Below are 9611 nucleotides of genomic sequence, written 5' to 3'. Positions count from 1 at the left end.
CCTTCAATGCTCCCACAAGAAGTCTTCCTGGAGCCCGCACATTAGGATGTGAGTCCTGCTTTTGTGTTCCCTCAACACCATGGGCCACATTTGTATTTAAGCATGTAGTACAGCCTATCAGAATTATGTTTATGTGTCTATCTCTCACTGAACCCGGGGCTCCATGAAAACAACAGTCATGCCTTCTTACTCTTGAAACTCTGGCGCCCAGTATAATTCCCGGTCTAGGGGGCCTGTTAAATAACTAAATGTTTATAGAACTGAATCATTCTTTGAACTATGGTTCATCTTGAAGATTAAATCACACATTTTATAAAGCACCCAGTGTGCCTGATACATAGCTGGTTGTCATTTCTGCTTAATTAAAAAACCATGACAACTCAACGAAAAGAGATGATTTCATAGACTGCTTTTATTTCCTGGATTGATGCTAATTACAAAATAGATGGCCTTGAGGCTTCTGTCAAGTTCTGCTGCCCCGGGGTAAATAAGAACATGCCAGTGCTTAGAACTCCTGCCTGATGCTTAGTGGACACAAATTAGTCATTTATTGAAAGAATGAAGTAGTGAAAAAGCATCACCCTGTGAAGTCCTTTTTCACTTTTCTTGACATATTTAGATACTTCCTTCTCTGAGATCTCCCATAACTTTTCCCATATTTTTATTAAAGTGCATTTCCCTACCAAACTGTGAACTATTCCAAAGCAGGTGCTATGCCACACATCTCGCTCATTCTCAGTACCATGGACAGTGTCTAATAGGGTAGATATTTAATAAACATTTATAGAATCGATCAATATTAACTGGACAAATATTCCAAATTTTCCCTCAGGGGGGACTTAGGAGGCTCAGTCGGTTAAGCATCAGACTTCGGCTCAGGTCACGGCGTCACGGTTTGTGAGTTTGAGCCCCACGTCCAGCTCTGTGCTGGGTAGCTCGAAGCCTGGAGCCCGATTCTGTGTCTCCCTCTCTTTCTGCCTCTCCGCCACTCGCACTGTGTCTCTCTCTGCCTCTCAAAAATAAACAAACATGAAGAAAATTTTCCTTCTTGTTCTTCCTCTCATCCAATGTGCTAAAACTAGCAAATTTAACTTTCTTAGGAGGTTTACAAAGGCACCGCCGCAGTGCCACCATCTCATTTATTCCCTAAATTAGGAATGCCAAATGAATTTCTCATTAGATCTTGCAAATGGAAAACTTAGTATAGGTAAATTAAAATAATCAAAATTTCAAACCAGTGGAGTGTGACAATAAATTTTCCTTTATAGGCATGTAAGTCATCTAATGCATATTTCCACCTGATAATGCTTAATTTGAACTACTATTTACATAGAATGCACCCATTCTAATCATGCTTCCTAGGGGCAGTGACAACGCAGTGAAGCTTGGGCACGCGCTCCTTGGCAGGGGAGGCTCCATCTGGTAAGTGAGCCTCTGCAGTTCTTTCATCATGCAGGTAAAATATCCCGAATAACTGCTGACTTTACTTTGTAAAGAGCTCTATCAGCCCACTTCAGGGACTGAAACACTAAAGGCTGACTGCTCTACCCCCCAGCCTCAACACAAGTGATCTTGAATTGCTTGGATAGGGCCTAACATGAGGCCCCAGGCCTACCCTTTCCCCTCCTTTGCAGATGAGGAAACGGGAAGTCCCAGGGTCGGAACCCTACTGGTAGAAATTCGTTCTCTCCCCTCTTGCTGTGACTGACGCTGAGCGAATCGTTGATTTCACCAGCCAAATGCTGTTGGCTGGCACAGAGCTGCTGCCTCCTGCATTGGGGAGAGCCTGGCTCGGGTATAGTGAGAAGACAAGGGGAGTGTCAGCTCGTAATCCTCACCTGGACCCCTCGTCCCAGGCGGAAGAAGGTTTTGTCCTAGGCTTGCTCAAGAGTCATTACCTTCAAGCTTGCTACTCTACCCCAGTTCTTCCAGGGGATGTCCAAAGAGTCCGGAGCAAGGAAGCGGTTTGGGCTGGACCTGAGGAGGAGAGGCAGGCTAGGATTTAGGGTGACTGTCACAGGAGAGCCAGGACGGCTGTGGCCTCTACAGAAGGCAGCAGGCACAGAACATCAGGCAGCTCACCAGGCACAGTGAGCTTCAGTGAGATACTCTCATGGGCCCCATGAAGAGCACCCACCAAGCTGCAGGGCGAGTGGTGCCAGGGCTGTGAAAGTGCTGGCTGGCATGACCCTGTACCATTAGTAGGATGCTGGCAGAGTCCACGCCAGGCCCTTGTATTCAGCAATGGAGCCGGGGACGAATAACTGGAACAAAATTGGAGGCCTCACAATTCCAGACTTCAAGTTATATTACCAAGTTGTAGTAATCAAAATAGTATGGTACTGGTGCAAAACAGACACACAGATCAATGCAACAGAATAGAAAATCCAGAAATAAACCCATAATCGTGAGGTCAATTAATCTTAAGACAAAGCAGGAAAGAATATCCAGTGGGAGAAAGACAGTCTCTTCCACAAATGGTGTTGAGAAAACTGGACAGCTACATGCAAAAGAATGAAAGTGGACCGCTTTCTTACACCATACATAAAATACACTCAAAACGGATTAAAGACTTAAATGTGAGACTTGAAACCATAAAAATCCTAGAAGAGAGCACAGCAGTGATCTCTCTGGCATTGGCCACAGCAACACTTTTCTAGATATATCTCCTGAGGCAAGGGAAACAAAAAGAAGCTATTGGGACTACATCAATATAAAAATCTTCTGCACAACAAAGGAAACAATCCAAAAAACTCAAAGACAACCTATGGGAGATGGGAGAAGATATTTTCAAATGACATATCTGATAAAGGGTTAGCATACAAAATCTATAAAGAACACAAACAACAAATAATCCAACTAAAAAATGGGCAGAAGACATGAATAGACATTTCTTGAAAGAAGACATCCAGGTGGCCAACAGGCACATGAAAAGATGTTCAACATCATTCATCATCAGGGAAATGCAAACCAAAACTACAATGAGATATCACCTCACACCAGTCGGAATGGCTAAAATCAAAAATACAAGAAACAAGTGCTGGCGAGGATGTGGAGGAAAAGGAAGCCTTGTGCACTGTTGGTGGGAATGCCAACGCATATAACCACTGTGGAAAGTGATATGGAGGTTCCTCAAAAATTTCAAAATAGAACTACTTGGGGAGCCTGTTGGTTAAGCATCTGATCCTGATCTTGGCTCAGGTCATGATCTCACAGTTGATGAGACTGAGCCCTGCATCGGGCTGCATGCTGACAGTATGAACCTGCTTGGGATTCTCTCTTTCCCTCTCTCTCTGCCCCTCCCCTGCTCATGCATACTGTCTGTCTCTCTCTTTCTCAAAATTCATAAATAAACTTAAAAAAAAATAGAACTCCTCTATAACCCAGTAATCACACTACTGGGTATTTACCCCCCAAACACAAAAACACTAATTTAAAGGGGTATATGCACCCCTATGTTTATTGCAGCATTATTTACAATAGCAAAGATATGGAAGCAGCCCAAGTGTTCATTGACAGATGAATGGATAAAGTAGATGTGGTATGTATATATATAATGTTTATGTATTATTGATAATGATTATATAGATATATAATGGAATATTCCTCAGCCATCAAAAAGAATGAAATCTTGCCATTTGCAACGACATGGATGGAGCTAGAGTGTATTATGCTGAGCGAAATAAGTCGGTCAGAGAAAGACAAATACCGTATGCCGTCACTCATACGTGGAATTTAAGACATAAAACAAATGTGCAAAGGGGAAAAAAAGAGAGAGAGAAACCAAGAAACTGACTTTTACCTATAGAGAACAAACTGATGGTTACCAGAGGGGAGGGAAGTAGGAAGATGGGTGAAACAGGTGATGGGGATTAAGCAGTACATTTATTATAATGAGCACTATGCACAGAATTGTTGAGTCACTACACTGTACATCTAAAACTAATATAACACTGTATGTGAGCCATAGTGGAATTAAAATTTTAAAAAAACTTAATAAAAAATATTCGAGCATAAATTTTGATGGAGCTGCTTCGAGTTTTCAAATTAAAATATGGAATACGAGAAAAGGGGTCTGAATTTGACCAGGAACTGAAGAAGCTATTGACGACTTTTAATTTCCAATGCCCTTTCTAATCCACAAGTGGTCCCCTGGACAGAAATCTATAGGTGATTTTGGAGAACTGCTCTGCATTCACTTTTCATTCTGTTTACTCCAAACATCTGTGTCTATTAGCAATAGAAATTAAGATAAATGATGCCTCCTGCAGATCTTCTAGGGTTGAGTAAGAGTACTCAAGTATAGTCAACTGAGGAAGAGATTCACTTGAAGCCAACAGGAAGGTGGGAAACGCGCAATCATTCTCATTGCTGCTTTGGGCCTTACTATCATAGTGGGGCCCATTTGCATGGAGAACTACAAAGATCTTCACTATGATGACGCACAGCTCAGGGATTTATGATGTTCGATGTAACCATAAATGACTAATATGACAGTCCGTCATACAAACTAGTTAAAATACAGATGAGCACAAGAAGTTTACAGAATAGTGAAAGAGGTGACATTATTCTCCTTATTCTTTATTCTCCTTGGAGAATAAAGTGATGCATCGTGGGGTGAAGAAAGGGAGTGAACATAGGGAGAAAGTAGATGGATGAAAGGCCAGTGGTCATTCTGAGAGCAAATAATGCAATGTTATGTGAGTAAATGAGAGACATGGAAGTGGCACGGTTTCAGCCAAAATTTAAATAGTTCAATTTAATATGTTAGGAGAGACGTGCCAGGTTATTATCAGGATGAGAAAGCGACCAAGGGGCTGGCTGGCTGATGTGCAGTGGAAGTGAAGAAACGAGAAGGTGTAACTATTTTGAGACCAGAGAGTTGAATGGCCCATCCATGTGGTAACAGAACTTGGTACAAAGCTGACATTACGAATGAGGCCAAAATTCTGCAATGAACATGGGGCATGTGCAGAGCGCTTACAGGTGACGGCAAGACGAGAAGTAGGGGGTTATGCAACTACTGAACTTCATAAGAGTAGGAGATTCTGCCAACGTAAACGAGTATCTTCGTCACTTTGGGCTGCTCTAACAAAATTACCACAGATTTGGGGGCTTACACAACAAACATTTATTTCTCATAGTTCTGGAAGCTGAGAAGTCCAAGCTTCTGGCAAAATCACTTCTCGGTTCATAGATGGCCATCTTGTCACTGTGTTCTCACCTGGTAGAAGGAGCAAGAGAACTCACTGGGGCCCCTTTCATGAAGGCTCTAATCTCAATCATGCAGGCTCCACTCTCATGATCTAATCACTTCCCAAAGGTTTCACCTCCAAATACCATCACACGAGGAATTAGGCTTCAACAACTAGCAAGCGGTGGGACAGGAGGAAGCGCAGAGCAAGATAAGCTGAGGAACACAGCTTATATTTTTAGAGAGAACTATGGATGATAAGTATATGAGGCATTACAAAACAGTGAGCTGCAAGTATTCTAACTTGATTATTCCCAGAAGGTTCAGAAAGATGCCAAGACTCTGACCTCTCAAGAGGCAGGAGTAATGTGGACTGAGGATTATTCTGAGAGAGTTCTAGACCAGATGTAGGCAGTTCTAGGCAGGTAGTGGGGTTAACTAGCTCCCAGAGTCATCATTATATGTTGGAAATAGGTGATGTATCCTGAGAGTGTAGGTTAAGAAAATCGATAAGTCCTTAAATAAGTCCTTAAAATAAACAACTTGATTACTCTTGTTTCTCTAAGAACAATATTACTCGTTTTAAATACACGTGGGGAGTCTCAGAAGATTTTTGGCATAAAATGTAGTTTCCCTGATTTGAAAACCAAAACTTTAAATTTAGAAGGAAGATGAAAGGAAATAGTGTAATCATCCCTGGCGAGATAAAACTAGTCGGTATTAATAATGTCTGAGATTTCTGAGATGGTTGTGGAGAGATCAGAAACACCAAGAAATGCCTCTCCTTTAATTTCTTTAAAATACCTGTATTCGTTTTCTATTCCTGTGTCACAAATTACCACTAATTTAGTGGCTTAAACCAACAAACATTTATTATCTCGAAATTTCCATGGGTCAAGGGTCTAGGCAGGGTTTAAGTGGTTCCTCTGCCCAAGGTCTCACAGGCTGAAATCAAGGTTTTAGCCAGGGCTGTTTTCCCATGTGACGCTTACAGTTCATCTCCAAAATCATTCAGATTGTAGGCGAAATGCATTTCCTTGCAGCCATAGACCTCATGGCAGTTGCTTCCTCAGAGCCACCAGAAGCACTTATCTGCTGTTTCCAAGTTCTGAGTTCAGGGAAAGCCTAAGCCTTCTTTGAAAGGACTCATCTGAGGACGTCAGGCCCATCCAAGATAATCTCCCTTTTGATGAACTCAAAGTCAACTGATAAGGGACCTGAATTACATTTGCAAAATTTTTCTGCTTCGCCATAGAACATAACATATTCATGGGAGTGATACTCCATCATATTGATGGGTTCAGTCCACACTCTGGGGAAGGGCATTATATAAGAGCAGGTGGGTATTTTGGGAGCCATCCTAGAATTTTGCCTACCTCAGTATCTAAAAACCACAAAACTCCAGGTTATCCAAGATTCTGATCGAGTTGTATATAAATAACTACTCACCTGGGGTGCCTAGGTGGCTCAGTTGGTTAAGCATCTGACTCTTGATTTTGGCTCAGGTCATGAGGTCACAGTTTGTGAGATCAAGCCCCACATAGGGCTCTGCTCTGACTGCATGGAGCTTGCTTGAGATTCTCTCTCTCTCTCTCTCTCTCTCTCTCTCTCTCTGCCCCTCCCGCCCTCCCTCTATAAACAAACAAACAAACATTTAAATAAATAAATAGCTACTCACTTATAAGAGGATGAAAAATCTTCCCCTTATCTTCGACCCCTCTGGCTACATGTTCTCTCATTTATACTTTTTTTTTCTGGCCCAGACACAGAAAATGTTCTATAACTGTGTTTTTTAAACTTTTAGTTTGTTTGCTTATTTACTCCCCTAAGGAGCCTTTCTAGACTGTTTTTTCTCTTCTTGAACACCCTGCCCAATGAATTTTCAAACCACCGATATACTGAATATCTGATTACATGCTGTTTATCTGTGCTTTATATATAAAATAGCAAGACTATGATCCTCCCTCCCATAGAAACGATTTTGGCCCCTTGGGAGTGATAGAGTCCCTATTGAGAAATCCTGTTCTAGAACATCAAGGGCCCATTCGTACATCAATATTCACTGTACCCTATTTTTCCTTTTCCTTTTGATCTTCAGCCCTGATTCTGTTCTGTACAAACCCATAACGAAATTCTGTCATGTGAAGATGTATGTGGTTTGCCATTGAGTAGGATTTCGATAACCTGTGTCCCAGCCCTGACTTTGCAACTAATTTTCAGCATGACCTTTGCAAGCGAAGCAGGATTTGGGTGGTGCCATTCCTTCGGTAAGTCAAAGGGCACAATCTTGTAAGGCAAAACTTAGTTATAACGGAGAAAATTAATTTGGTATGTTTAAAGTCCTGCCTAGAAGAAGAAAGTATACATCTTCATCATTTTAACAGGATAGATGAGAAAAACGAAGTTTCTATTCCAGAAGCAGGGATTTGGAGAGAAAAAGATGTATAAATTATGTCAAATGTTCTTTAATGATGTTGGCAGTTCTCATTTGAATTCTGTGGAGGTACATTATGATGGAAGCAGGGGCCAAGGATAGCACCTGTGATCATAAAACAATGACTGAACTTGTAACCAACCAAAGTTCATGGAGAGCTTAGGCTGCTTTTTAACATATTATAACTTTCTATCCCTTGGGGCAGATTTGCCATCCAAAACATTAGTTCTGGAGCCACCATATTTGATTTTAGTTTACAAAACAAGGAGGAAGCCATGGCGCTATTATCAACCATTCCCCTAGAGATCAGTCCATGTTAATTCTTCAGTATACACTCCAAGCACGAGGCACTTAGAAAGTTCTTTGCAAGAGTTCAACTGAAGCAAAGTGTAGCCTCTTCCTTATAGACTGGGTTCCAAGCCATGATTTGAGCAATTTCCAAGTATGGACCACATTCCAAGATGCCAGATGGGACCTTTATTTATCGAACTTCCAACTTAACATTTTGAGATTTCCAACAGTCAAAAGCCCATGAATAAGGCCATTTTCTACTATATGCTACCAAGATATATTGGGAGGGTGAAAGAGTACAGAGTCCAAAGCATATCTAAAGAATTGGGCTGGAATTAATTCATCTCAAGCTCTTAAAGTTAACATTCATGTTTTATATATCTTTGTTGAAAAATGCACCTCTTTTCATTCTGCCACAGGCAAAATGTTCACCATTTGAAAGCCCCTCTTCTGTTTTCACAGCCGTCTCTACAGCTGTGTGATTCTATTTGTCCCGATGAAACGAACATTATGGTTTCAGACACAGCCAGGATCCATGGTGTACGTAAATTATTCCAATATCATTCTGTACTCAGAACACTAACAACACTATTATTTTCTCGAGTAGCATATAGGGAAATTATGTCACTGTTTGGCTGAAAGTGACACATACATTACACTTGAGTTGATGGATACACTGTGGAATTATTCTTGCCATCGTTTAGCAGCATTGAAGCTGGGGCACTGGACTTCAAGAGTGTTAGATGAGGATTTTTAAGCATTCAGAGTGCAGAACCCATCCCATGCAGGTTAAAAGGGAAGTCTTGTTTACAAAACGCTATTTGCAAATGAAACATACACTTGAGACCCAAACACTTGATTTATCTCCATCGCTATTTGCGGAGAGCAACTGCTGACCTAAAGAAAATTGGGCTCAGTGACAAGATCTGGTAAGGCAGGAAAGCAAGCCATGAAGTTACAGATTCAGGCTTAAAGTCTCTGGCCCACAAATACTTCCTCCATTCCATCCATGATCATCTTTATCTTCCTTTAAAACACTAATGAAAATGAAAATAAGTAACCTCTAAAGCCTTATGAGTTATCTGACATACCTGCACGGAGGACTTATTTGGTGCTTTTCATCAGAGCGTGGCAACAGGGACGGGGTGAAATGATAAACTGCAGAGGACAGGTGACAGGCCACGATGCTGCACCAACTGAACACTCGATCAAAAAAAGCCATCATCCAACTTTTCAAATGTGATATTCCTAAAACTGAACCTTCAATTAACAATGGCGAACACGCCCGGAATGGCCTGCCTTGCCTTTAATCACTCGTTCACATCTTGCTCATCCCTCAGACCACAGCTCGCTGGTTCCAGGCAATACTGGTTCCTCTCTCCCTTGCACGACCACCATCTCTACTGTGCTCCTAGCACATATTGTAATTATGTTTATGCTTCTGACTCAGTGTGCGAGCTGACAGCTCTTCTAGAGCTTTTTTGTCTTTATTTCTAACATCCTCCTAGTGCTTGGCACCTAATATGCGATCAGATGAATGAACTAACATGTTAATTAGTCAATGACTCAAAGTGTATAATTCTGAAGCCTTCGTCTTATCCAAGCCACCTCTTCTATGGGAATAGATCAAGCATTTTGTACAGACACACGCATAGTGATGGGGCTATAAAATATGAACAGGCAGATTTGTGG

The sequence above is a fragment of the Panthera onca genome, chromosome X (genome assembly GCF_046562875.1).
Source record: "Panthera onca isolate mPanOnc1 chromosome X, mPanOnc1 haplotype 2, whole genome shotgun sequence".
NCBI classification, from domain to species: domain Eukaryota; kingdom Metazoa; phylum Chordata; class Mammalia; order Carnivora; family Felidae; genus Panthera; species Panthera onca.
The sequence above is the reverse complement of the archived record's forward strand: the minus strand, read 5'-3'. Positions refer to the sequence as shown.